General features: G+C 38.8%; 1 long non-coding RNA gene across 1 annotated transcript; it reads left to right on the top strand.

The window, feature by feature from the left end:
- The first annotated feature begins 307 nt into the window (after nucleotides 1-307).
- On the top strand, nucleotides 308-26,396 carry LOC107129958 (uncharacterized). The gene is made up of 4 exons (XR_001491342.3): nucleotides 308-476; nucleotides 3,226-3,305; nucleotides 3,600-3,683; nucleotides 26,053-26,396. It is a non-coding gene; the product is annotated as an uncharacterized lncRNA (long non-coding RNA).
- The last annotated feature ends 483 nt before the right edge of the window (nucleotides 26,397-26,879 follow it).

The raw sequence follows: 26,879 nt of genomic DNA, 5'->3' as shown, positions 1-26,879 counted from the left end.
TGGGTGACAGAGCAAGAGTCTGTCACACACATAAAAAAAAAAAAAAACAAAAAAAACCCTTACATTAGTGTGGTACATTCATCATATTAGTGAATCAATATTGATACAGTATTATTAAGAATAGTTCATACTTTGTTTTAATTTCCTTAGTTTCTACTTAGGTTTTTTTTTTTTTTTTTTCTTGTTCCAGGATCTATCCGAAATACCACATTACCTTAGTTGTACTATTTCCTTAGGCTCTTCTTGGCTATGGCAGTTTATGTTAATTATCTTATCATTCCATGTGGTAGGACTATTATAATTCTTTTTTTACAGATGAGAAAACTGAGTAACAGAGAGACTATAGCGACATAGACATGGGAGTCAGCTTCAGAAATCTGGGCCGGAACCCCCACTCTTAAGCACCGCACTATTTCTAATGTGTTGGGTACTCATTAAAGGAAAACACTTGAACTCGTGACATCAGGCTGCATATGGTAAGTGCTCTAAAACCCCAAAGGTAAAGATTATTTATGGCTTGTAGGAGTTTAGTGAAATTTGTGAAAGATTTCAACAACCAGATGAAGTTTGAGCTAGGGCTTGAGAACTGGAAGACATGATTATATGATGCATTATACTTCTTTTCAAGTATGTTAAAATCTCTATCCCAATTCATTTTTATAACTTCTCCAAGATTTTGTCCTAGAGTGAACGGCTTGAAGACAAGAATTTTTGGGTCTTGGTTTAATAAACATTCAATGACCAAAGTTATAGTTTGTAGAAATTCATTTTACTTCCAAGAGGACAAAACATTTTAAAAATATGTTTTTCAATCTATTTACGCTTAGTCTGAGAATTAGTTTGGTCACATTCTCAAACTCTTTCCCAACCAACTGGAGATGAGGATGAGGTGAATTTTGTTTGACTAATGCATTGTTGATTCTTTTACACCATTCTGGCACACAGAGAGTAATGAATAAAATTTTGATGAATAAATGAATGAAGCCTGATTCAATTCAAAGAGATGTTAAAGATTTCTTGGTAATACTGTAGGCAACTGGAGGCTGTACAGGGTTTCCCTTATCAAATGCAAACACTGTTACCATAATCCTAGCATCTTTAAAACACTTGTGCTTGTTCAGATCCTCTGGAGTCTGTAAAAATAAGGAACAGAGAAATTCCAGACAGTCTTTGTCCTTTGCTCTTCTCATCAGCATCTCCACAGAGAACTCCAATTCTCTGAATTTGTGAAAGAAAAAAAATTCATTCTCAGAAAGTTCTAGGAGTATGTTCTGTTAATGTTTACCACTTTTCTAAAAAGTAAAGAGTAACTCTTAGAATATCAAGTTTATTTATTGAAAATGAATTCTACTAAGAAATTATTTAAAAATGACAACCAGCAGCTTTACTTTGTATTAATTGTCTTCACATGGTGCACAAATTAAATAATTCATGATTGGATTTAGAAAGTAGTAACATATTTTTAAAGTGCATTCTGCTTCAGGAGATAATGTGACACATACATTATATACTTAATATTTAGAAGTTTTTAGAAAGTAACCAGAATTTTCAAATTTGGAACACGGTACTTATGTCAGCATCAGGTAGGACTGTAACCACCCAAGGGATTCACCTTGCCTGCTGTGTAGACAGAGCCAATTTATCAAGACAAGGGAACTGCAATAGAGAAAGAGTAATTCACACAGAACCAGCTGTGCAGGAGACCAAAGTTTCATTATTACTCAAATCAGTCTCCCCAGGCATTTAAGGAACAGAGTTTTTAAGGACAACTTGGTGGGTGGGGGAAGCCAGTGAGCTGGGAGTGCTGATTGGTCAGGGGTGAAATCATAGGGAGTTGAAGCTGTCTTCTTGCAGAGTCAGTTCCTGGTGGGAGGTGGGAGGTGAGGGGTGCACAAGATCAGATGAGCCAGTTTATCGATCTGGGTGGTGCTAGCTGATCCATCAAGTGCTGGGTCTGCAAAATATCTCAAATACTGATGTTAGAAGCAGTTTAGGGAGGGTCAAAATCTTGAAGCCTCCAGCTGCATGACTCGTAAGCCATAATTTCTAACTCGTGGCTAATGTTAGTCCTACAAAGGCAATCTAGTCCCTAGGCAAGAAGAAGGTCTGCTTTGGCTGTTATTGTCTTTGTTTTAAACTATAAACTATAAGCTAAGTTTCTCCCAATGTTAGTTCAGTCTATGCCCAAGAATGAATAAGGATGGCTTGGAGGTTAGAAGCAAGATGGAGTCGATTAAGTTAGATCTCTTTCACTGTCTCAGTCATAATTTTGCAAAGGCCGTTTCAAAAACACCCTTTGGAATTATGACCTCCTCCCTACCAGCCTCTTCTTCCCCCAAATAATGGGATATGTTTGAAAAAGGAAGATTAACCCATGAGAAGTCGGCTCCCAGATTAATTCTAAGATTGCAAGAACCTGGAAAACTGCCTTCTAATGACGCTTATTAAACTTTAGGCCTTGGGGGCTTTTCAGGAAAGACCTGTCGTAGGATCAAGGGTTGCATGAAAATTATATTGTTTTTCAAATTTCTCTGAAGCAGTGATGGAAATGGCAATGACAATTTAAAGTGGATAAACTCAAGGTCAAAAGTGACCTATAGAATTCAGTTTATCATTTTACTTTCCTTTTGAATGTCAGCTCATATTATTAAGAGCTGTGTTTTCAACATAGTTATAAATGTGTAAGAAATGTCATAACTTAGCAGGGCATGGTGGCTCATGCCTATAATTCCAGCACTTTGGGAAGTCGAGGAGGACAGATCACTTGAGGTCAGGAGTTTGAGACCAACCTGGCCAACATGGTGAAACCATATCTCTACCAGAAATACAAAAATTAGCCAGGTATGGTGGGGCACACCTATAATCCCAGCTACTCAAGGGGCTGAGGCAGGAGAATCGCTGGAACCCAGAAAGCAGAGATTGCAGTGAGCCAAGATTGCATCACTGCACTCCAGACTGGGCAACAGAGGGAGACTCAGTCTCAAAACAAACAAACAAACAAACAAGCACACACACAAACACAAAAAAGAAATGCCATAACTCAAAGTAAAATTAATAAAGTAAAAAGAAAAAGCATAGGCACTATAATTAAACCTATGAAAAATAAGAAGTATGATCACTGACTGTGGTTTTGATGTTTGGTTTTGACTGTGACGTTGAGAAAAATGGCAACCTCTTTACATTTAAACTAAATAAATTTTGTTTTCTGTATAATTTTTTGGATAGTTCGGAAATATTCAGATGATGCTGTGGATTTATCTTGGCAGTCAAGGCAGAAAGATGTCTTCGCACCATGAGAGCTGCAGGTAAGGGCTGGGACGGAAGCTCTGAGGGTCAGCGTTATGAACTGATGAGTAGGTGTCTCTTACTGAGTTTGATTTGAGCCCTATTTGTTTATAGGATGAATGATTTTTAAAAAATGGTTTTGTAATTTTACTTTCACTCTGCAACACGCTGTAAACAGCTTTCTCTGTGATTAAATATATATCAAAAACATGATTTTTAATGACTACATTCGTTGCATTTAAAGCTGTAAAATCAATGGAATGATGCAAAATGTTTTTGTTTGCGACACAGAAAGACTTATTTTCTTCTTTTAGGATAAATGACGTTGAATGAGAGAGCACCAGAAATAATCTTCTGCATTTCAAACATCCTTCAGTGGTCAACATTCCACCATTGAGGTAGATACCTTCAGCGTTACATACTTTCCATCAAGAGTTCTTTGTTACAACCTGAGCCATTATCAACAAATAGTTTAGTCATCAACAAACTCCCTGGTGCAGTTTCTCCATCTGTGAATCATCTCTATCAGAATCATTTGGAAGTTCTGTTAAAAACACTGATGTAGGGGCCCTAACCCAGATACCCCTAGAATCTCCCGTTGGGAAGTGAGCCAGAGTGATTCTTATACCCAGTGAAGTTCTAGAATCACTGAAATGATAAATTGACAGCCATCTGAGAATGAAATTATTTAGAATACAGAGGAGGCACCAAAGGAGGGAGGTAAGAGTATTTCAAGGTGAAAGCGAAAGGTAGAGACGAGGTAAGCTGGAGATATCAAATTCGAGGTTTGGCTCCTTCATTATTCTGTTCAGGGCCAGTCCCTAGAAGAGTTAGTGTTCTTCTGGATGGTGGCTCTATGATTCATTTCCCTCATCACAAAAATAGGAAACTGCAAACTCTTCCTTTGGAAATGGCAGTGCTAGACCACAAAAATGTATGAAAGACAAAGAATTCTCAGAGATAAACTCCCTTAACTTAACTGAGTCCCTAGAGGCTTTTCATTTGTTCTGGCCCCAGTGACATGTGGTTTAGATCCAGATATGTCCTGGGTCTTGTGATCATAGTCTTTCTTTTGAAAACAGTTGCTGACAATCTGTCACTCCTTTGTGTTAGAGCTCAGGCCGTTTGAAAATGCGGGGTATCAGCTGCTGTTGCTGTAGGTCCATTTCTGTTTTCCAGCAGGTGGGTGTGTCTGTCTCTTTCCTTTCATCTCCATCCAGGCTTTCTTCTTTCAGGCACTTTCCGGTTTGTCAAGCCAAGTATGCCTGTCATGTTGGAACCCAGCCCCGGGACACTCACCAACTTCTCTTTGTGGTAGTATCTCCCTTGATTGTGTTCCCCATTCTTCCTTATCTCCCTAAAGCCTATCAATCCATTCACGTGGTCACCGACTATCCTAGTCTCTTTTTTGTGGATGCTCAAAAACTGCCAGTTAACTTAGTAGCCTCACTTCTTCTATCATTTCTCTTCATCTAGACTTGCCTTGTGCTTTTTGACTGGATCACCTTTGCAATTTCCTTCTCTTTTCTTCCCATTATTTTCTGTATCAAATCATACTAAGTGCTTCAGTTGCTCCCCTGAATTGAAGCATAGCTTAGTAGAAAGAGGATGTTTTCAGACTCAGACTAGAATTCAAGGCCTCTCTTTGCTGCTTATTGGTAGCTCTGAGAACAATGATTCTGTTTTAGAGTTGTTGTAAGAAGGTAATTAGATAATACAGACATAAGCCAAGCATAGCACCTGTAACAATAGATACTCAATACATGGTAGCTGTTATTATTCATACATTTTTGTATGAAAGCTTTTCATACTACTATAGCCCACAATGCTTCTCCCCTTCTCTTTGTATTTATGTAGATATTCTTGAGTTTGTGGGTCCAAGAGCAGTGAGAAGCCAGAGTATGTGTCCCCAACCATATGACCCAAGAGTAAGGGGGTTTGTGCGAAGGAAGAAGAGCTGTAATCCACAGGCATATGGTATCTACTGTCTGCTCACAGGCAGGGGTTTCTCTTAGGACCAGGCCTCTTAGGACCAGAGTTTTGAAGTGGTTCTCTCTTTAAGCACAAGCCATTTCCAGGGGAATTTTCTTGCTGAAGGGTACAAGGTTCGCTCAGTGCCATTTTGTTGAGTTGAAGCCTTGGAGTCCCAATTGGAACAGCTCACAATGTCCTAGGTAAAGTCCTACTCAGTGAGGCCATGGAGCCTCCAGCATGTTATAGGATTTTGCTGTCTTATCTCTGGTGCCAACACAATTCTCTAGCCCTTGATATGCTTCTCATTGCTAGCAATTTCTGTTATTTGGTGTTGCACAAGAATTCTCTAGATTGGAGAGCATGTAGACAATAATGCCCCTGGCTAATTAATCTCTGAGACCCTCAGGAATGAGCTTCTGGTACAGTTTACTCTTCGTTCCCTTGTGAACTTTCAAACTACAGCATGGACATAAACATTTTATACTTCGGAATCTCTGACTGATCACCCTATGGACCACAATCTCTCACATATGTTTTGATCCCAGGATTCTCAAAGTAGTGCCATACAGGGGAGCATTTTCCATGAAATTCTGCTATGTCCTACTCTGTCTCCACTCTCTCTATTAAAGGTTACTGTTGAGAACCACTGATAGCCTTTAGGAGTTTTAGGAAGGGGTAAAGATTAACTAGAAGTCTGTGATATAATTAGAAAAATATTTCCTAAAATTCTAAAAGATTTGCCAGAGTAGAAAATATAGACTCGGCCGGGCGCGGTGGCTCAAGCCTGTAATCCCAGCACTTTGGGAGTCCGAGACGGGTGGATCACGAGGTCAGGAGATCGAGACCAACCTGGTGAACATGGTGAAACCCCGTCTCTACTAAAAAATACAAAAAAAAAACCTAGCCGGGCGAGGTGGCGGGGCCTGTAGTCCCAGCTACTCGGGAGGCTGAGGCAGGAGAATGGCGTGAACCCGGGAGGCGGAGCTTGCAGTGAGCTGAGATCCGGCCACTGCAACTCCAGCCCGGGAGACAGAGCGAGACTCCGTCTCAAAAAAAAAAAAAAAAAAAGAAAATATAGACTCTTCTTTTCTATCTCTTACTCCTCCCTGAACATTTTAGTTAAGTAGATAAAAATATATCTGAAAGCCAACCAACCAAACAAAAAGCAAAACCCTCAACTTCTCCCCAAATCCCTAAAGCCCTCCAAAAGCCAGAAGGCCCATCCTTTCTTTTCTGCTCTTCCAGATTCAGTTTGTTCATTCTTAGACTATGTTTCCCTTAAATTTTCCTTTTACAACTTGGCCATCACTGGCAGCTCTATCCCTGTGTTCCGGCCATTCACTAAACTCCACATATTATCAAGACTCCCAAAGACTTACTGTGTGTGCTTCATTTGATGCAGATCACATACTGCTTAGTAGTTGTGTCTTTTTTATTATCAAGATTGTATGCTTCTTGAGGGCACAGAAACTTACACCCTCTATTGAAGGTAGCATGATAATTTCCAAAAAGCAGCTGCTTAATGCAAATATATTGATGGGTTATTAAGTTTTGCCTTAGTTATACTTTACAATTTTTCTGCTTGCCAAATCTGCTTCTAGCCAACAAAGGATTGCATGTGGCACCTGGCGACAAAAATGGCATGGAGAACTAAAACCTAGAGATAATCCTGTAAGCTCATTTGGAACAAAGGCTTAATTATCCCCCATCAACTGAGTCTTTTATCTAAGCCGAGTGGCAATAAGAAACAAATCGGTGAGTTTTGTTTGCTCTGCTTGCTTTGGCTACTGTGAATGTCATAAGGAACACAAGTCAGAAAGAAGCAGCATCAGGTGTGCACAGGATGGTCTGTTTGTTTCTGGTCATGTTGGCCAAAGAGTAACGTGTGTTAAGTGCATCATTGAACAAGTCTTTGGTCTTCCTACGTGGGGAAACAAACATCTGACAATTTGTTTCATGATTGACTGGAACTAGTCTGGGAATGTTACTTACTTTCTAATGCCTGATTTTCCTCATTTGTAAAGCAAAAGGCTAAGTGATGCTATTCCTGTAGGTGTAGGTGGACAAGTGCCAGTTGGCGGCGGTGGGGGGGGGGGTGTGGGGGAATAGAAATAAGAAAGGGGTTGGCCTTTTACTGCCGTCAAATGGGTGGGCTTTTGCTTCTCCCTTCTGTTCCCTCACTACCCCTAAGCCTCATAGACCAACAGCCAGAGAAAGCTGGTGACCACTGGTAAAGCCTGTTGGTATCCTAAAAGGGTATCAATTCTACCTCCTAGACACTTTTAAAATCCAACACTTTCTGCTGTTGCCTCCCTAGCAGTGGGTTTATAGTGAAAATATTTGATAACTGGTATGGCACAAACACTGACCAATAAGAATGAAGGCTGGTTATAAGCAATCAAGATGGTTAAACTGGTGAGCCCTGCTCTTTGAAATTTAAAGTCCAGTTGCCTCTGGCATAGATTTTGTGGGAGCTTCCCTAAGTGGATCTTCTGGTGTAATCTTTCCATGGCACATAGCCAGAGCGATCTTTTTCAAACGCAAATACTCTGGTCATTTCCCCACCAAACTTCTTAAAACCTTTCCATCGCCATTTATAGCTCTTAAGATAAAGAGAACCTCCTTAACATTGCTTTTAAAGCCTCACCTAGTTCATTCCCTATCTATCTGTAATATAATTAATAGCCTATCTCCTACGTAAAGCTGTAAGTTCTATTGGGGAAAACCCTGAATTTGTTTTTTTCCACACAATTATTTCCCTGATGACCAGAGCAGGAGCTTGTTAAATATTCTTTGAGTGAATAAATAAATCATGAAACAATCCCAATTTTTCCAACATGTGTCTTCATAACTGGTCCAGAGTTTTTACTGCATATACATGTGAATGTATTTTTAATAAAGAGTTTCATAGAAGATACTTGTTCATATTCTTCATGTTGTCGAATAGTGCATTTTCCTGGTGATGAGTGTCAGACATTTGGAAGCTGTTCTAAGTCACCCTTTTTGTTTCACTCCCCTATATCTAAGCAGTCATGTGGTACTATCAGTTTTACTTCCCAAATGGTTTTCCCAACCATTCCTTCTTCTCAACCTTTGGCTGTGCTTGGTCTGGGTCTCATCATCTCTTACAGTTATTTCTGAACTGTTCTTTCTGCTTTCTTTCTGTTCTCCAGTCCATCTTCTGCAGAGCTGTGGGCACAAAGATAGAAACTTTCTAAAACCCAAACCTAGTCATGTCACTCTTGCCTTAAAATTCTTCAGGATGCCCTACAGAGGTTCAAGTTTTAGCACAACTTATAGAACCCTTCACAATTTGGGACCTGTCTACTCTTTGGGAATATTCCTTTAATAAATATTTATTAAACACCTACTATGTGCCAGGGATTCTACTGGAAATGTGATGGTCGAATAAGGTAGTATTTTATTGTCCCTTACTGAAAATATTGTCTAATGATAGATTCACCCTTTGTGACAAACATACATAGCTACTATGTGTAGTTCCTGGAACCTGTCACCTTCTCATATTTCTTTTTTCTTTCTTATTGTACATCATAGATATATGCTTTTGTATTTCTTTGCAGTGACTGGGGTGCCCCTTCTATTCCTCACCTTTACCCACATCTGCCTGACAAACTATTTATTTTTCAAGACTTAATTTAAGAACTATTTTTCTTGGAATACTTTGTCTGATCACCTCCCCTTCCACAGAAAGAGTTTGCTGTTCTTTCATTTTTTCACTCCTGGTCATCACATTTTATATTTCTTTATTTTTTTCTACACTATTCTGTAGACTCCACATGACACGATAGTTTGTCTTAGTCATTATCATCTCTCTAGAGAGTGGATGGATGCCTGCTAAGTGGTAAGCAGGTACTCAATAAATGGTTGTTGACTGGGAAGATGTTTTCTTGGAATGTGAGAACCCAGAATATGTGGTTAATATCATGGACCCTTTTGTGGCAAATATTTTTAAAATCTTAAGAAATGATAATTTATAATAGTAATTTGTTGATATATTTAAAAGTTTTGACCTATTTTAAATATAGAGTTCATTTTATTCAATGTCCTTTGTTTAAATGAAATTCAATTGTAATCTGACTCCTTTTAATGCTTATTATCAACTACAATAAAAAATTAACTTGTATAACTTGAATGATATATGCTCACTTATGACAAAATTCAGCAATAACAATTTTCATTTGATTCTTTCTTACTTTGATTTATGATGGACTTTGGCATGGTTTGGTATGGTAAATGTTGATATTTTCCCGCCTGGAATTTCCAGATTTTCTTTCTATTGATGGAGATAGACATTTTAGCAATTTATTTGCAAGCTAGGTCTCTCAGTCATCTCCTTTTCCCCAGGACACCTGTTTATATTTCCATCTCTTGGTTATCCTTAAGCATAAAGTCAACATGAACCACTTCCTGTGACAGCAAATCCTGGTTAGAGCTCTCTGGGGTATGAGGAATCCAGTAAAGAGTTGTCTGAGATGGGACTACTAGGGATTGGTCTTGTCAATTCACAAATATTTATTAAGCACCTGCTCTGTGCCCTACTCTCCAGCAAGGTATAATTATTTTTGTCCCGTTCACCACTGTATTCCAATGCCTAGTAAATGCCTGATGAATATTTTTTGAATGAATAAATCCTTGGGAGATATGGAGGCTACTCTTGGGTTGGGGGAGAGGGCAGCTGGGCAGAGGAGTAGAAAGAGAACCATTAACCATGCTCCTACTATGTGCTGGTCCTTATGTTTACACTTTCCACATATTATGATGCACATTTTACAATAGCACTTTGAGGTAGATGTGGCCTTTATTTTCCATGAAACCCTTGTTTTCCCAGCTGGAAAGCCAAGGAGTAAACTTGGAATCACTTAAACAGTATAATTGTGTTCCTAGTTCTGTACTTACACTGTCTCTATTGACAGACCTTAGCTCTTCCAAAGCTCCCCTCAACGATTATGGAAAATGTCTGGGAGTGTCCTCCGTGTACTCATGGAAAGAGCTGTCTTTGCATTTGCCACTGCCCTTCCATTTGTCACATTGGTGTCTACCATTTTTTTGGCCCCACTGGTCTCCTGCTATAATGTTTCTGCCTGTGGATTTCCCCAGGGGTTGAGCTGTTCAATATTCTATGCCCCTGAGGCTGCTTCACTGTCACATGGCAGCCCATTTGGCCCACAGATGATGCCACAGTGTCATGGAACTGTGAGAAAAACAACTTGGTGACTAGATGATCTTTCTCTGGCAGAGGACAAAACATCTGGAGGGAAGGGCTGGCCTGGGCAAGGCACTTATCTAATGTGCTTCTCCACGGGAGTGAAAGATGGAGGCATAGAAATCACTGTTATGCTGGGGGTGGAGGGTGCATAGCTGGAGTTTCAGGCTAGAGAGGTCACTGTCTGGCTCAGACCACCTCACAATTAAGTTTGTTGTTAAAATAAATCCTCCAACTCCATAGAAGAAGAATAAAGATTGGAAAGGCTTGGCATCCAATGGGAAATGCCTCAGGGGACAAAGCAGTATGTCCTTTTCAGAGATCCACCAAGGTTTAGCTAGAAGGGAAGTATGACAGGAATAAAACGCCTGTAAAAAACTGATAGCTTTTCCTCTTTCTCTATTTCTTCAGGAGAAAGAGTCATTTTTACTTCAACGGTTCCAGAAAGTAGGATTTTGTTTTGGTTAATGTCTATGTCTACTATTGGAAAGAGCCCCCAAAGTCTAAATTGGTATAGAAAAAACAGGACAGAAAGCAATCTTTAGAATAATAATAATAATTATTATTATTCTCTTACAAGAGGTTAGAGGATAATGAAAGGAATAAACTGCAGTATGGACTAGAGTTTTAAAGATGGAAAATATAAGTGAGAAAAGAATGATTATTGAGTAGCTGTTATGAAGACTTCAGAGATAATGATGGAAAAGGAGGAACTTTAGGATATTTGCTGTGTCTCTTTGAAAAAATGTCAGTAAAAATTTAAGATATTTTCAAGAGTATCTTTGGGTTTTGGACTTATGTTTCTGTTGAATTCAGCACTGATCTTAGACTGGTCATGAGAATAGTTCAGCTGTATTTGTGTTGCCATTGTATTAAAGAGCCAAAGTGAAGCCATGAAACCAATGATCAATGGAGTGATGGATTATGAAGTTCTGACAATATGAGTTTCCAGAGGCCAGACAAAACTGGAATCAATATGGGCTGTGGTTGTTGGTGAAGGTTTTAAAGAGCTCAATGGGACATAGCTGGGAATTAGATGTAACAAAAAATATATAGGATTTGAATAAGATGAGGAGAAAAATGGACATTAGGTAGTAGAAGTATCCCAAGTAAAGGCATCAAGGTAGGAATGAGCATTGCATGTAAGGGGAATAGTCAGTTCAGCCTAAGTGAAAGAGAAAGTGGAATGATAAATAGTAATTGGGAATTAGAATCCATCAGTAAAGTTAGTATGTATTAGAGGTCAGGTTATGCAGGCTATAGAGGATTTTGTTTTAGATTCTGAGAGTGATGAGAACCAGGGATTAAGAAAGATTATCTGAAGAAAGAAAGTAATTGAAATGGAGGGAACTTGGAGACACTTTTTTTTTTTTTTTTTTTTTGAGACAAGGATCTCTCACTCTGTCACCCAAACTGGAGTGCAGTGGTGTGATCATAGCTCACGGCAGCCTCAAACTCCTGGGTTCAAGCGATCCTCCCCGCCTCAGCCTTCAGAATAACTTGGACTACAGGCACATGCCACCACATCCAGCTAATTAAATTATTATTATTATTATTATTTGTAGAGATGGAGTCTCTTTATGTTACTGGGGCTGGCCTTGAACTTCTGGCCTCAAGTGATCCTCCCACCTTGGCCTACCAAAGTGCTGGGATTACAGGCCTGAGCCACCATGCTTGGCCTGAGGCTTTTAAAAAATCCACATAGGAGGCATTTTGGGATTTGGACTTAGTTGGGAGAAAATGTTGAAAGGATGAATCATAGGATTTTATAACTGATTAGATGTAGATGGCAGATGTGGGACCAGAATCAAATATAATTCTAATTTTTCTGGTCTGGAAGTTTTGGAGCATTATGGCTTACCCTTTCATTTATCCACTTATATTTTCATTTATTCCACAAATATTTATTGAGTACCTGCTATATTTTTGGTACTGGGATACAGAGAATAAAGTTATCAAAAGCTCCCCAACCTTATGGAGCTTATATTCAAGTGAAACAGATAATAAAAATGTAAATAAGGAAAATATCTAGCATATTAGCTGTTGATGAATTATTTGAAGAAAATTAAACAGAGAAAGGGAATAATGAGTTGGGGAGTAGGTGAAGAGGGTACAATGATAAATAATTAAAGTAGGAGAGCTGGTAAAGGAGATAGTTGTCAGAGAGATGGACAAAAAACATGTGAGTCTGGACACATTAGTAATATTATTTTCTCGAAAGTGTAGGCCAATAATTCTTATGGGATGTTAGGAATGGAAATATACGCTTGGGAGTCACCAGCATAGCTGTAGTGATTGAGGCTAGCATCACGGATTGAGGCAAGCCTGAAGACTCAACCTTGGAGATTGTCCATTTCTAGAATTCTTTGGAAAAAGGAAGAAGACCCAGAGAGGGAAGAACAGTCTTCATGATGCCAACAGGTTTAGAAAGAGAGGCAGGAAAGAAAAAGAACTTAGTCCTCATGAGTGTTTTCACTTCTGTTATGTAGGTGATAACTAAAAGATCTAAGTCATCAATCTTTTCCTGTACCCACGGTCTTAATCTTCCTCTGGTAATGTCTTATGACAGTTTCTGCAAATATCAGGAAAGTGGCAATGAACCACTTTGTTGCTCAGAAATGGATAGCCAAAGTGAAATTTACTTTTCTCTAACACTAAAATGAACCACTGAAATGATAGTGTCCCAAGCAGTAAGTGCCTTATGAGTACTGAAGATTTTGTAGAAATATTTATTTCACAACTAACCCATCCACCCACCCTCTGTAAAGTATTTACACTGTGTATCTTTATGCCATAGCCCCAGTCTTGAGGTTTTATAATCTAACATGAACAATATCAATGTGGCATGTTATGAAGAGTCTTTAGACAGCAAAAAAACCTGTAAGTAAATATAATAGATGAAACAAAAAGGAAATAGGTAGTTGACTTACATTATCATCGGAAGTGCATGGCTTACCAATTAGGCAATTACTTATGCTCATTTTTACAAGGTAGTGTTACTAATCCTTTCCTATAAAATCAAGTCTGATTACGTATCTGTTATCTGTTTCCTCTGCATTAGAATCTGGTTTTTTAAATTTTAAAAGATTACTAAGATATGCAAATCAAGCAAGAATGCTGTAGGGCTCAGAGGGATTGAACTGTGAGTCTTAGTCTATGAATTATACAGGTACCCTCTACTGACACTCTTGTGTGAACTTGCAGACTGCTATGACAGACAACAGTGATGCAACAAGAACAACAATGACGACAGCAACATAATTCCATGAGACTTTAAAAAGTGATTGTGACTTACATCTCACATTACAAAAATGTTATATATTAATGACCTCTTGTAAAATCAGTGTGTATTCTATTGAATGGAAATTTAACAAGAAAAAATGCAGAAACATTTAATATTGGTCAAAAACTCTGAACTCACTAATTTTAGAAAGTTAGTTTACTACCTCTTTGTTCTGTTCATTAACTTGCATGGGAATTGAAACAATCATGAATAATGGCAGTGACTGCAATACAAATTCCTTATCTTAAAACAATGCCACATGAAACTGGTAGAGGCTGAAAATATTTGCTTCTGTCCTTACATCACACAGCCCATCTTTCAGTGATGGAAAGAAGCAAGTGATCATCTTTCATCTTGATGCTCATGAATTATGAGTCATCCTCAGCTTGGGACTCTGGAATTGTTGAGTAGTATTAGCCCTGACTTGCAAGCTCATGTTTTCCTATTGGAAACAAGTGCTTCCATTTCCACTCTGTGTCCTGCTCTTTTTTTCTCTAAAGTTCAGGACTCACAAAATTTTCAACTTGAATATTTTTAACTGTTGCTTTTTTTTTTTTTTTTTTTTTTTTTGAGACAGCGTTTTGTTCTTGTCACCCAGGCTGGAGTGTGGAGTGCGATGGAGCGCTCTCAGCTCATTGAAAGCTCCGCACCCCCCTCTCCCACCCCGGACCCCGTTCAAGTGATTCTCCTACTTCAGCCTACCCAGTAGCTGGGATTAGAGGCACGCGTCACCACACCCAGCTAATTTTTGTATTTTTAGTAGAGATGGGATTTCACCATGTTGGCCAGGATGGTCTCAATCTCTTGACCTCATGATCCACCCACCTTGGCCTCCCAAAGTGCTGGGATTACAGGTGTGAGCCACCATGCCCGGCCTAACTGTTGCTTTTTCTATACCTAGTAACATAGTATCAGCATTCTTGAACTGACAATGACAGATGTTTAAGAACCATTGATTTTAGTTGACAGATTTTTTTGTAAGACCAGGCATTTCTGTTACTGAAGTTGATTTAGTTTGTGTTTCTTTGTTATTTTCTTTGATTGCTTTTATAATGTTCTTAAAATATATTTAAAAGTGAACATATATGAACTCAATAGTAAACTCAATATAATATTTAAAATAGCCTTAATGTTGTTTTAGTTGTGAAGTTTTGTGTCCCTGTAATTGATACACATAACAAAGAAAAGTCAAAGAAACAGTAGGTAGGTTGATTTTCATAATCCTTCTTTCATAGGATCATCTGGGATGTATTAAAAACTTCTCTTTACCTTAACATAAAATCTAAGCAGGAAATACATATTTTTACAGAAGTGAATCACTCATATTTGAAGTTAGTGAAGTTGTGGGCATACTCAGATTTCTTTTTTTGTTAAAATAACTTGAAAGATACTTTACTGCATGCTTTAGTCTGGCCAAATAAAAGGAGAAATTGGGCCCAAGATTCAAGAAAAGTATGTGTGGTGTACAATATCTGTGTTGGGATATGCTTTGAAAGACTCAGAAAAAAACTTTACATATATTCCAACATATCACATATCTTTAGGTATTATTAGCATCTTAAAAAGCTGGACATAAAATGAAATGTGTAAAAGCCAACATTATGTCATGAGGAACAAAACAGAGAAGAAGCAGACATTATAAACTTTCTTATATGCTTTACCAAAATTCCTTAAAAAAATAAACTAGACTATGGCTTGCAGCCATAGGTGTAAAATAGATTATAAATTAATTTAGAAGCAGGTGTTTCCATGGTTGTGGGAAAAACAATGCCAACTGAACATTTTCATAGCATTAAAAGAGCAGACTATGGTTATGCTTACAACAGGCAAGAAAGAGAAATAAGATCATAATCCTGGAACATATTCCTCACTTTCTGAAACAAAACCTGGAGCCATAAATGCTGCAGCTGGAAGAGTTTTGTAGGAGTTTTGATCTTGGTGGGCGAATTCAGCATTAACATCTTTAACTCAGATGCATAGCTTGCAATAAAACCCACATCCATGAGGTATTTTCTTTTCCCAACTGTGAAGTTTCTGTTCTTTCTTTTTCTCTTAAAAAGAAATAAACAAAGACCAACAATTATTGTATTTGTTAAACTTCAATTTGTCATTTCTTGGAGCAAGTAAAGTTGCAAAGGAGAAATTCTCAAGCCAGCCATATATATAGTTATAGTATTATTATTCTTTATACTCACTGGCACTGAATCCTATTCAGTTAGTGAGCTGTGTTGAACAATAACATCTATGCTTCCATGGGCAATATTTTCCTCTGATAAGAATTGCATTTCCATTTGATCACAGATTCCATCTATTAGTTTTCAAACACCTAATTCTAGCAACTCCCACCCCTTTCATTTTCATTTTAGGGGAAGGAAAAAGATCTGACACAGGACTCGGTTGTCATTTCATTCCCTGGCTAGGGATAAATGACAACAACTGTGACGTCTTTTTCATTCTACTCTCCATAGACCTTGGAGATGTTGTGGAATACTCGTATACAAAGTAAAAAGAACAAGTTACCTGACCCTTCTAATAGTCTTTGGCTTGATAATTAAAGGGACTGTCATATCATGTACTTGATTTCATAATTATGCATACAGTTAATATAAAGTATATATGAATATACATGTATAAATACTAAAGATGTAAGGAAATAAGTACAAACAGTTGATTTTTGTCATGTTCTAGTGATAATTTTAGTGTATCCCTGTATTTTCATTAACTTAAAACTACTAGACAAAAAAAGAAAAAAGGAATCATGTATTCCAGTTATTTTCCACCATCCTCTATAAATTACCTACTGAATTCCCTATGGCTGAATCATATGGTATTGTTGTTTCCATAGGTAAAAAAATAGCTGAATATTAGCAATGTCATATGTTTCAACCTAATAAATTCAAGTTCAGTCACCAATCATGTGCTTCCCTTTGCTGGTTCAAGCTGAAAATATTTGGAGCAGGAATCTTTTCTCCATATACTTCCATTGGAGGGGCTCAGCTTGCCCCAACTAATCTTACACATATCCTTGTTTTCCCTTCAGAGGGCTCATTTTTTCTGCCTCCATATTTTTTTCCCTCTCTTTTAGTTTCTTCCTTAATGTTTTCACTTTTGTTTTTCTCCTCTGAACCCAGGCCTGCTGTCCCCTTTCTAAGTATTTCTGCAATCTACAACTCTAGAATTCTTGCAACAAATTACATTCCACAATACTTCTCCCTAGTTAGTTGGCCACTCAGTTAACAACATTTACTGATGGAATGTAGCACATTATGATAATAGAAATTATAGAAAAAATGAAAGGAAAAAAGTCTTATTGCTAATTTTAAGGAATTTATAATCCAGTGGATAAAATAAAAACTGCACATATGGAAATCGCTGAAGAAAACAAATAAGACCATATTTTAACCCACACGGCGAGCTGGAACACAAGAATTAGGGGATTTGAGGTTGGGCACAGTGGCTCCTGCCTGTAATCCCAGCACTTTGGGAGGCTGAGGCAGGAGGATAGCTTGAGCCTGGGAGTTTGAGACCAGCTGGGGTAACATAGTGACACCTCATCTCTACAAAAAATTTTTTAAAAAATTAGCTGGATGTGGTGTCATGGTAGTCCCAGCTACTTCAGAGGCAGAGGTGGGAGAATTGCTTGAACCCAGGAGGTGGAGGCTGCAGTGAGCCATGATTGCACCACTGCCTCCAGCCTGAGTATAGAATTCATCTTAGTTGACAATGAAAGTGATTTTCGACTGATACTCCACTGGTAGTTGGACATCCCAAGCTCATTGCCCCACAGTCATCTCTGATATCACAGATTTAACACTGAACTTGGGCTGGGTGCGGTGGCTCATGCCTTTTATCCCAGCACTCTGGGAGGCGAAGGCGGGTGGATAACCTGAGGTCGGGAGTTCAAAACCAATCTGACCAACATGGATAAACCCTGTCTCTACTAAAAATACAAAATTAGCCGGGCGTGGTGGCACATGCCTGTAATCCCAGATACTTGGGAGACTGAGGCAGGAACATTGCTTGAACCCGGGAGGTGGAGGTTGCGGTGAGCTGAAATCGTGCCATTGTACTCCAGTCTGGGCAACAAGAGGGAAATTCCATCTCAAAAACAAAACAAAACAAAACAAAACACAAAAAAACCACACACACAAAACATTGAACTCACTTTCTTCTCCCAGCCAGAGGTTCTGACTGCACACAGAATTGTTCCATGTAGGACAAAAGGAAGAGTGTTTCTGCAGAGATAGAGAGAAGGAAAGAGAGAGAAAGAGAGAGGGAGGGAGAGAAGAATATAGATAGAGAACAGGGGGGTGTGAAATATATACCCATGAAACTTTCTCCAAGTCTTTCTACAGGTTCTAAACTCAAAATATGTTTGGGTGTGAATAGATTTTTGCAGAAACCAGTGACCAGACTTGGCTTCCTTCCTGGATGGATGTGTTGCAGTGCAAGGCAGAAGCCCAAAGAAGCCACTCCTGAGCCCTGGCAGGAATCGCAGAACTCTGCCTTTCACAGTCCTACAGAATTTGCAGTTGTCCAAATTTAAACAGATTTCAAAGTTCTCATTTGACATCTCTGTTTTATTTTGGGATTCTGTCCAGTATCATTTGAATTAAGAGACTGTACTGAACCAGGAGTACAGCCTTACCATGACTTCCAAACTGTAGAGTGCATTGTGCAGGGAGAGGAGGAGCTTGTGGAATCTGCTAAAACTCTTGCTAATTTTGGAAATTCCATTTGTATTTAGAGTAAATTTATGGAAACCATTTTGAGATAGATAAGATAGCCTTTGCAGGAAAAAGCACTGTTTAATGTTGGCTACTTCAGAAAGAAGCTTGTAATATGCTGAATCATAAACAAGACACGTGGTAGCTTCAGGCAATTTATGAGATGTAAGAACATACACAGGACATCTTGATTTGAAAGTATGGTTTTGTTAAGAAAGAGAAAAGACATTTTGTGGCAAACTCCTACTGGCAGGAAAACCCCTTACTTTTCCAGAAATGAATGTCAGGAAATGGGATAAAAGCCAGAGAGGTAAACTACTCCACCTCCGTGAGCTATGATGCTCACGTAAACACCTAATCCTCTCTTGTATGTGGTTGAGGCCCTAGGGAGAGGAGCTGCCAAGGGCAGGGTGCCTACTTAACAATATCCCTTCACTGGGTGGACTCGAAGATCCAGGGAGGCCTCTAACTCTGAGGGTGAAGAAAATGTGGCACAAGGTTTTGGTTGGGAGTTCATCCATTCTTGGGGCTCCCTTAAGCCCTAGCGCTGCCAACTCCATTAACAATAGTGGTATATTCACAGGACTTTCTTCCTCTAGGTTCTTTGGAGACCTCCGTTGCCAGAGAAGGCCTTTGTGGTTGAGCTGAGTGGAAGAGACCCGTTAGGTAAATGAAGAGGCAAAGCTGGATGAGGATTCTAATAGGATCTTTAGAGACTGGCTTTCTCCAAGGTGTTAGGAGAAGGATAGAGGGATGTCAAGGCCATGGAGTGAGAAAGGCTGGTGTGAAAGGGAACTGAATGCCGAGTCGTCAATGTGCTGTATCTTCTCCTTTCCTTTCCCTTGGAGGGAGAACTTGGTAAAAGCTGTGAAAGACTGATAATATTCCCCTTCTCTCCCTCACTTAGGGGAAGGTTAAAAAAAAAAAAAAAACCACACTTGATTGCAATATGACTGACATATGAAAAGCTGTATGTATTTAATATATATAGCTTGATGAGTTTGGGATAAGTGTAGCCCTGTGAAACCAATACCATCATCAAGGCCATAAATATATTCATTACCTCTCAAAGTTTCCCCCTGCCCCCTTTATTAGTATTATCATTAATTTGTTTGTGGTAAGAACATGTAATATAAGATCTATCCAGCGGGCGTGGTGGCTTATGCTTGTAATCTCAGCACTTTGGGAGGCCGAGGCGGGTGGATCAAGAGGTCAAGAGATCGAGACCATCCTGACCAACATGATGAAACCCCATCTCACTAAAAATACAAAAAATTGCCAGGCATGGTGGCATGCGCCTGTAGTCCCAGCTACTCAGGAGGCTGAAGCAGGAGAATCACTTGAACCTGGGAGGCGGAGGTTGCAGTGAGCCGAGGTCACACCACTGTACTCCAGCCTGGGCAACACAGCGAAACTCCATCTCAAAAGAAAAAAAATATATATATAAGATCTATCCTTTCAGCAAAATTTAAGTATACAGTAAGAGAATGTCATTAGCTATAGGCACTATGCTGTATAGTAGATCTGTAGAACTTAGTTATCTTATATAACTGAAATTTTGTACCTTTTAACTGTTACCTCCCCATTTCCCCCTCCCACCAGCCCTCAGCAACCACCACTCTACTCCCTCTTAACAAGATGGGGAAAATTGCATTCACCAGAATTCACTTAGACGGGCAAATGTCCTGTTTGAGAAAGTACTTGGAGTATAGAATGAGCTTTCAATATTATGAATAGAGGTCTTTAAAAAAATTAGATTCAGGAGGTACATGTGCAGATCTGTTATATGGGTGTATTGTATAATGTTGAGGTTTGGGCTTGTAATCATCCCCTCGCCCAAGTAGAACACAATACCTGATAGGGATAGAGCTCTTTTGAGCTAGACAAGCAGAGAACTTGCTCACTTCTTGGAGAGAAGGAAGGAGAGATTAGTACTAGTGGATCCACCCAGATGACAGAAAGTCATGTGCTCTAAGATGCAATGTCTCTTCATGACTGTCTAAATTTGTAATCAAGGTAATAAATTCAAGAAATGCTGGGGCATGAGTGGATTTTGGTGGAAGCCAATTAAGAGGTTTAATGTGGAATTACAGGAGCACATGGATAGGAGAGTATGGGGTCAGACAGAAGGATGAGAAACTTGAACATCACCCAGAGTGTTCTGCATCCTCACAGTCTGTGTAATTGGCAGCCAAGTTTAACCAGATCTATGATATGATGTGTGTGTGTGTGTGTATGTGTGTGTGTGTGTGTATGTGTGTGTGTCAGCTAGCTGAGTGAAAGAAGGGAGTCATATCTTTCTGGGAACCTTCCTGGCCCCAGGACTGTATGTTTCCATGGCAGCACTCTACACACTGTATTAAAATTACAACCCTTTTCACTCCTTTTTTTTTTTTCCTTCTGGACACAGACGTTTCCAATCCACTGAACTATCACTGTTCCCTCACTCAAAGGCTCTCTTGTCTTTCTGTTTCCATAGGAAGTCCATGCAGATGAGGCAAAATCCTTTCAAATAATTCTGACCTTGTCCCCATCAGATGGATCTAATAAGACCAAAGGAAAAAGGAAGGGGGGAAAATCCTCTTTGAGTCCCACATGACTGCCATCCTCATTCCTGTCTTTACATTTTCGTTTATCATAGCCTCTTGTCCAAATGTCTTCCTTCCACCTAAATCTTACCCATTTTTCAAGGCCTAGCTAAAGACACACCTTCTCCTAAGCTTTTCTGTGATGCTTCCAGTCCTTGTTGATCTCCTTTCTAGCAAATACCTTGTCTCTCCAAGTCCATTGCCTCATGAGGATGAAACATGTTTCATACTTCTGAAAACCCCATGGTGTGTAGCCCATACTGAACATTTAATTTAAGTGCATTTATGGCACAAGTAAGTGTGGTCTACTGTCTACAAATGTAAGCTCCTAGAGGGCAGGATCTAGGACTTACAGGTGTTTTTTACAAGGCTTCACAGATTTTAGTGTGTTAGACTATATCGAACAATGAGAACGATGAGAGTACTAGAAACCTTAAAGACTCAAGGGGATGCATGCTTGCTCTGATACTTTATGATGGATGTGTAACAGCAATAAGTTGTTCTGTAGATGCCCTCTCAGTGGCCAGGCTAAGAGAACAATTGTTATAATTATCACCTACTGAGATTTCAACCAATTTCCTTGTGCATTTGTTTCTGTAAGGTTTCTTAAAGGACCCAACATCCTGATTCTGAATTTATCCTGGATTGAATAATGTATTATCATTAGTAGAAAAGACACAAGGGCAAAGTTTAAGTAGAAAATCAGCAGCCATTGGTCCATAGTAAGACTGGAAAAATGGAAAAAAGCCAGAGTCTCTTTTCTCACTCAAAGAGCTCATACCTTTCTTAAAGTCTCGTGTTATTAATAATAATAATAAAAAAACTTTGTCAGCTACTTGGATGCAGACAACATTCCAAAACCAACAGAAATGGTTTTGAGGAGCCAAGTCTTAGGGTTTGTATAACTGCTAAACACTGTACTTCTCAACTTTCATAAGACAAACCCATCTTCAAAATTTATTTATGAGATGAATAATTGAGCCTGAAAATTTGAGTCTGACATTTCCTGTCCCTATTGTGGATGTCTGCAGAGTTGTCTTAATCACGTTTTCAGTAGTGTCCAAGAATGACATTGTTCTGACCCTTTTAAGGCAGAAATCACAGACTTTTTTTAGCGTAAGTGATTGCCTCAATTCGGTAACCATTTCCTTTGGGGCATCAATTGTTTCTCTTTTACTGGTGGCATAGGTCCTGCAGAAATGGAGGAATCATACCCTTTGCCCAGCTTTCCCCTACTCTGTCAATGCAATGGAAGATTTGACTTCATAAAAAGCCATTATGTGTCATAGACAAAGGATATTCTTTTTCATCTCTGTAAAAGTTATCTTGCCCAGGGAGTCACATAGGGAAGGGTTGGGTGAGGCAGGGATGAACTGACTCATTGATATATCTCCCATGAACTCTCTGGATTGCTTTAGAGGGATGAAATTAAGCAGTTGAATGATTGTCTAAATTCCAAGGCAGGGAACTGGCTTAAGAACAACAAACACAATTTGGGCCTGCATAAAATAGAGGGCTTTTTAGGGGATCAGAAGAAACCTGTTTTGCACAGGTGTTACTCTAATTGTGATCCAGAGCTATGGAGAATTTCACAGTGTGCTGTGGTTCCTGCATTGAGACCACAGCTGTTATAATTCATGCTCCTTACCCTGTGTGGTGGTCTTGCATTATTACATGGGTCCGTAATAGGATGCACAAAGAAAAATAAAACAAGATATCAAGGCTCATGCTTTGTTTGAGTGAGTGGGGGTAGCTTTCCTCCCATATATAGGTTTTGATCTGTTTAACAGGCCTTTGGAGAGCCAAATGTACAAAATGAAAACTTCTCCCAGTATTTAGAGTCACTTTTTTTCAGTGGTTACCAAGTAAAGATTGCACATACTTTGAAGTTAATGTGGTAGGCAAAATTAAACAAAACAAAAACAAAACTTTGGTGTTCCAGAGACCAACATCCAGGTCAGTAGGATAAAAGCTTCTGGCCAAGTGCGGTGGCTCATGCCTCTAATCCCGGCACTTTGGGAGGCTGGCAGATAGCTTGAGCCCAGGAGTTTGAGACCAGCCTGGGCAACATGGTACAACCCCGTTTCTACAGAAAAGACAAGAAAAAAAATTAGCCCAGAGTGATGGCATGCACCTGTAGTACTAGCTACTTAAGAGGCTGAGGTGGGAGGATCACCTGAACCTGGGAGGTCTAGGCTGCGGTGGGTGGTGATTGTGCCACTGCACTCTAGCCCAAGGGACAGAAGAAGACCGTGTCTCAAAAAAAAAAAAAAAAAAAAAAAAAAAAAGAAAGTTTCTGAAAATAGGGATTTCTGGTATTATCTCTCTTAAAAGTTGGCTTGGTCCTGAATGTTAAAAAGTCTTTGAGATACGAATTATTATCTGCTACATTTGATTCTGGGGGTAAGAATAGAAAATATCCATTCCTTTTCATTAGTAGATTTACGTGGTGATCTGCTCTTAAACTGGTGGTTGAATTTCCTTGGGGATTGTAATTCTGCACAGTGTCAGCAGAATGTTGTGAAACATGGGACCCAGTAGAGTCAATCAGTTTTTAAGGTTGTGTGTCTGGTTTGTCAGGGTTCCTGGGATGAGGAAACAAGGTACTTAATATCTATGAAATTAACATTAAACAAATCAACAATAAATAGATTTTCCTTGGTTACTCAGAACGCTGTTGAGCTGTCAGTGGGATTGGTGGGATTGCTTTTTCATTTTGAAAATCTTGTCACTCTATCCTAGGTGACTATCTCCAGTTGAAAACTCTTGGTGTTGGATATTCTTACCTCCCCAACTTTCTACAGTTTTTTCTTTCTCACTGAACTCTATATAAATTGCTTTACAGTCACGTTCTCACATGGCTACATTTCAGTGCTTCTTCCTTCCTGTTCCCATTGCACCTTATATATTATACTTCCAAAGGGATTATAAATACTTCAAAGAATAGGAACTATTGTATTCTTATCTCTGTATCTCTATTAATCTAAATTTATTCATTAGCTCAAAGATTATTCTCCACCTCTTACTTTTTTTCACAAGCCTTTGTTTCTTTTCTTAATAGGCCCTCTTTTTATCATCTCACTTAGAAACAGTCTTTTTATATAACTTTAATGTGGTAATCTTCAAATTAAGCTACACATTGGAATCATGTAGAGAGCTTTAAGGAAATACTAATACGTGGGTCCCATCTCTAGGAATTCTGATTTAATTGGTCTAGAGTGTTGCCTGGACATTAAGTTTTATTCCCTTCCTAAGCTTCCTGGGTGATTCTGATGTCCAGCCAAGATAAAGGGCCACTGCTTTGATGCCCTATTGATACTAATCATGAGTTTACTTGACTTTGCACTCTCTGCAAGTGTGTAGCATTTTAATCTTTGCAATGATTTTTATTTAAATAATAATAACTAATGATTGCTGAGCACTTTATTTAACAAACACACAACAATTTATTTTGCCTTCATAAAAGCAATGTAAGAGATAGTATTGTTCCCATTTTACAGATGAAGAAACTGGAGCATGAGGAAGGTAAGTTAATTGCCCCAAGTTACAGAGCTGGTAAATAAATGGCAGAGCTGAGATTTCTACCCAGGAAGGTTGGCTCCAGAGTCCACATTTGCAGTCAAGATATTATGCTATTGTCTGTCATGCCTTCTTGGGACAATGACTTCTGATTAATGTGGATTTCCAATTAGAGAGAAAATTTGCTAACTAGTCACGTAGCATTTCTCTCATTGCTTTTATCTATACAGGTTTGCACTGAGTAGTATGAGGAGGAAGAAATTCCTACTACAGAGAGTGACAGACCAAAATGTACAAGAAAACATGTCACAGAGCCATAGAAACCCTAATCTAGTGTTTTCAACAGTGGCATTATTGACATTGTTGGTCAGACAATTTTTCTGTTGAAGGGAGGGAGGAGCTGTCTTTGCTATTATAGGATGTTGAGCCTCTACATTCTACTTTCTTGATGCCAGTAGCACCCTTCTCCCAAGTTGTTACAATCAAATATATTTCCAGACATTGCCAAATGTCCCCTCATTGAGAACTACCACTCTAATCAAACAGACTTCAAATTAGTAACAGTAATTAAACTATTAAGATACTGTGTTGGATAGTGACAACTTTTTACAATGAAAATGTGTCATAATTTGTTTATTCAAATGAGCATTTCCACCCAACTAATCAGCTTGGAAGCCTACACACTTACTCCAATAACGTTGCTGTTGCTCAAAATATTTTTGAAGTTTTGTTCAGATTATGTGGTACAATTTCTTCATATTATCCAGAATAATAAATCATCCTTTAATGGTGGGCTTAATATTTAGAAAGCTCTGATAGATATTTAGAGCAAACGATGATGAGCAAGGTGTGTTGATAAAAATGAATTGTAGAGTTTTATTTTTTCAGCTTTAACAACATGGTCCTTCAAATATGGCTCATAAACTATCTTTGACATCAGTTAAACAAGAAGAGTTCAAACCAACGTTCTGATATGTAATATCCTTTGTAGAAGTCCTTCCAGAATTTTTTTTCTGAGGCCTAATTATATGAACACTGTGGAAGTGCTCTTCTAGCCAGTAATAACTCCCCTGCCTTCAGTGTTCTCTAGGAAGGCTGGTTATTTTTGTTCAAAAATAAATTTTGATTTTTAAGCATCACATATCATGCATGGATTAAGAATTTGCTTAGGTGAGCAAGTCCCAGTACCAGAGGAAAGTGGGAAGATTCCTAAAGGGAGTTAGTTTTGAAAGAGGAAAAAGCCACGGACTGGCTGAGAGGAGCTGGGGAAGTAATCCAGGTAGGGGCAGTAATTTGGGCAAACCTTTGGAGGTAGGAGGGAGTTAGTCATGAGCTCAGGATGATAAGCAGGTCCACTTAACTGGATTGAGGGTCTAGGACTGTAGGTCTTAATCCTGGCCATGCATCAGCATCATGGGAGAAGTTTATTTGTTTGTTATTGTTTTTTTAAAGACAGCTACTTGTGTCGGGCGTGGTGGATCATGCTTGTAATCTCAGCACTTTGGGGAGCTGAGGGCCGCGGATCACCTGAGGTCAGGAGTTCAAGAGTTCATCCTGGCCAACATGGTGAAACCCCATCTCTACTGAAAATACAAAAATTCTAAACTATGTGGAAACTGAACAATGTGCTCCTGAATGACTAGTAGGGTCCATAATGAAATGAAGGCAGAAGTAAAGATGTTCTTTGAAAACAATGAGAACAAAGATACAACATACCAGAAAATCTGGGACACATTTAAAGCAGTGTGTAGAGGGAAATTTTTAGCACTAAATGCCCACAAGAGAAAGCTGGAAAGATGTAACATTGACACTCTAACATCATAATTAAAAGAACTAGAGAAGCAAGAGTAAATGCATTCAAAAGCTAGCAGAAGGCAAGAAATAACAGATCAGAGCAGAAATGAAGAAGATAGAGATACAAAAAAACCCTCCAAAAAATCAATGAATCCAGGAGCTGGTTTTTTGAAAAGATCAACAATATTGATAGACTGCTAGCAAGACTAATAAAGAAGAAAAGAGAGAAGAATCAAATAGACGCAATAAAAAATGATAAACGGGATATCACCACCGACCCCACAGAAATACAAACTACCATCAGAGAATACTATAAACACTTCTACGCAAATAAACTAGAAAATCTAGAAGAAATGGATAATTTCCTGGACACTTACACTCTCCCAAGACTAAACCAGGAAGAAATTGAATCCCTGAATAGACCAATAGCAGGCTCTGAAATTGAGGCAATAATTAATAGCCTACCAACCAAAAAAAGTCCAGGA

Source organism: Macaca fascicularis, chromosome 6, assembly GCF_037993035.2.
Source record: "Macaca fascicularis isolate 582-1 chromosome 6, T2T-MFA8v1.1".
Classification (NCBI taxonomy): domain Eukaryota; kingdom Metazoa; phylum Chordata; class Mammalia; order Primates; family Cercopithecidae; genus Macaca; species Macaca fascicularis.
Note: the sequence above shows the minus strand (reverse complement) of the source record. Positions and strands in the feature narration are given on the sequence as shown.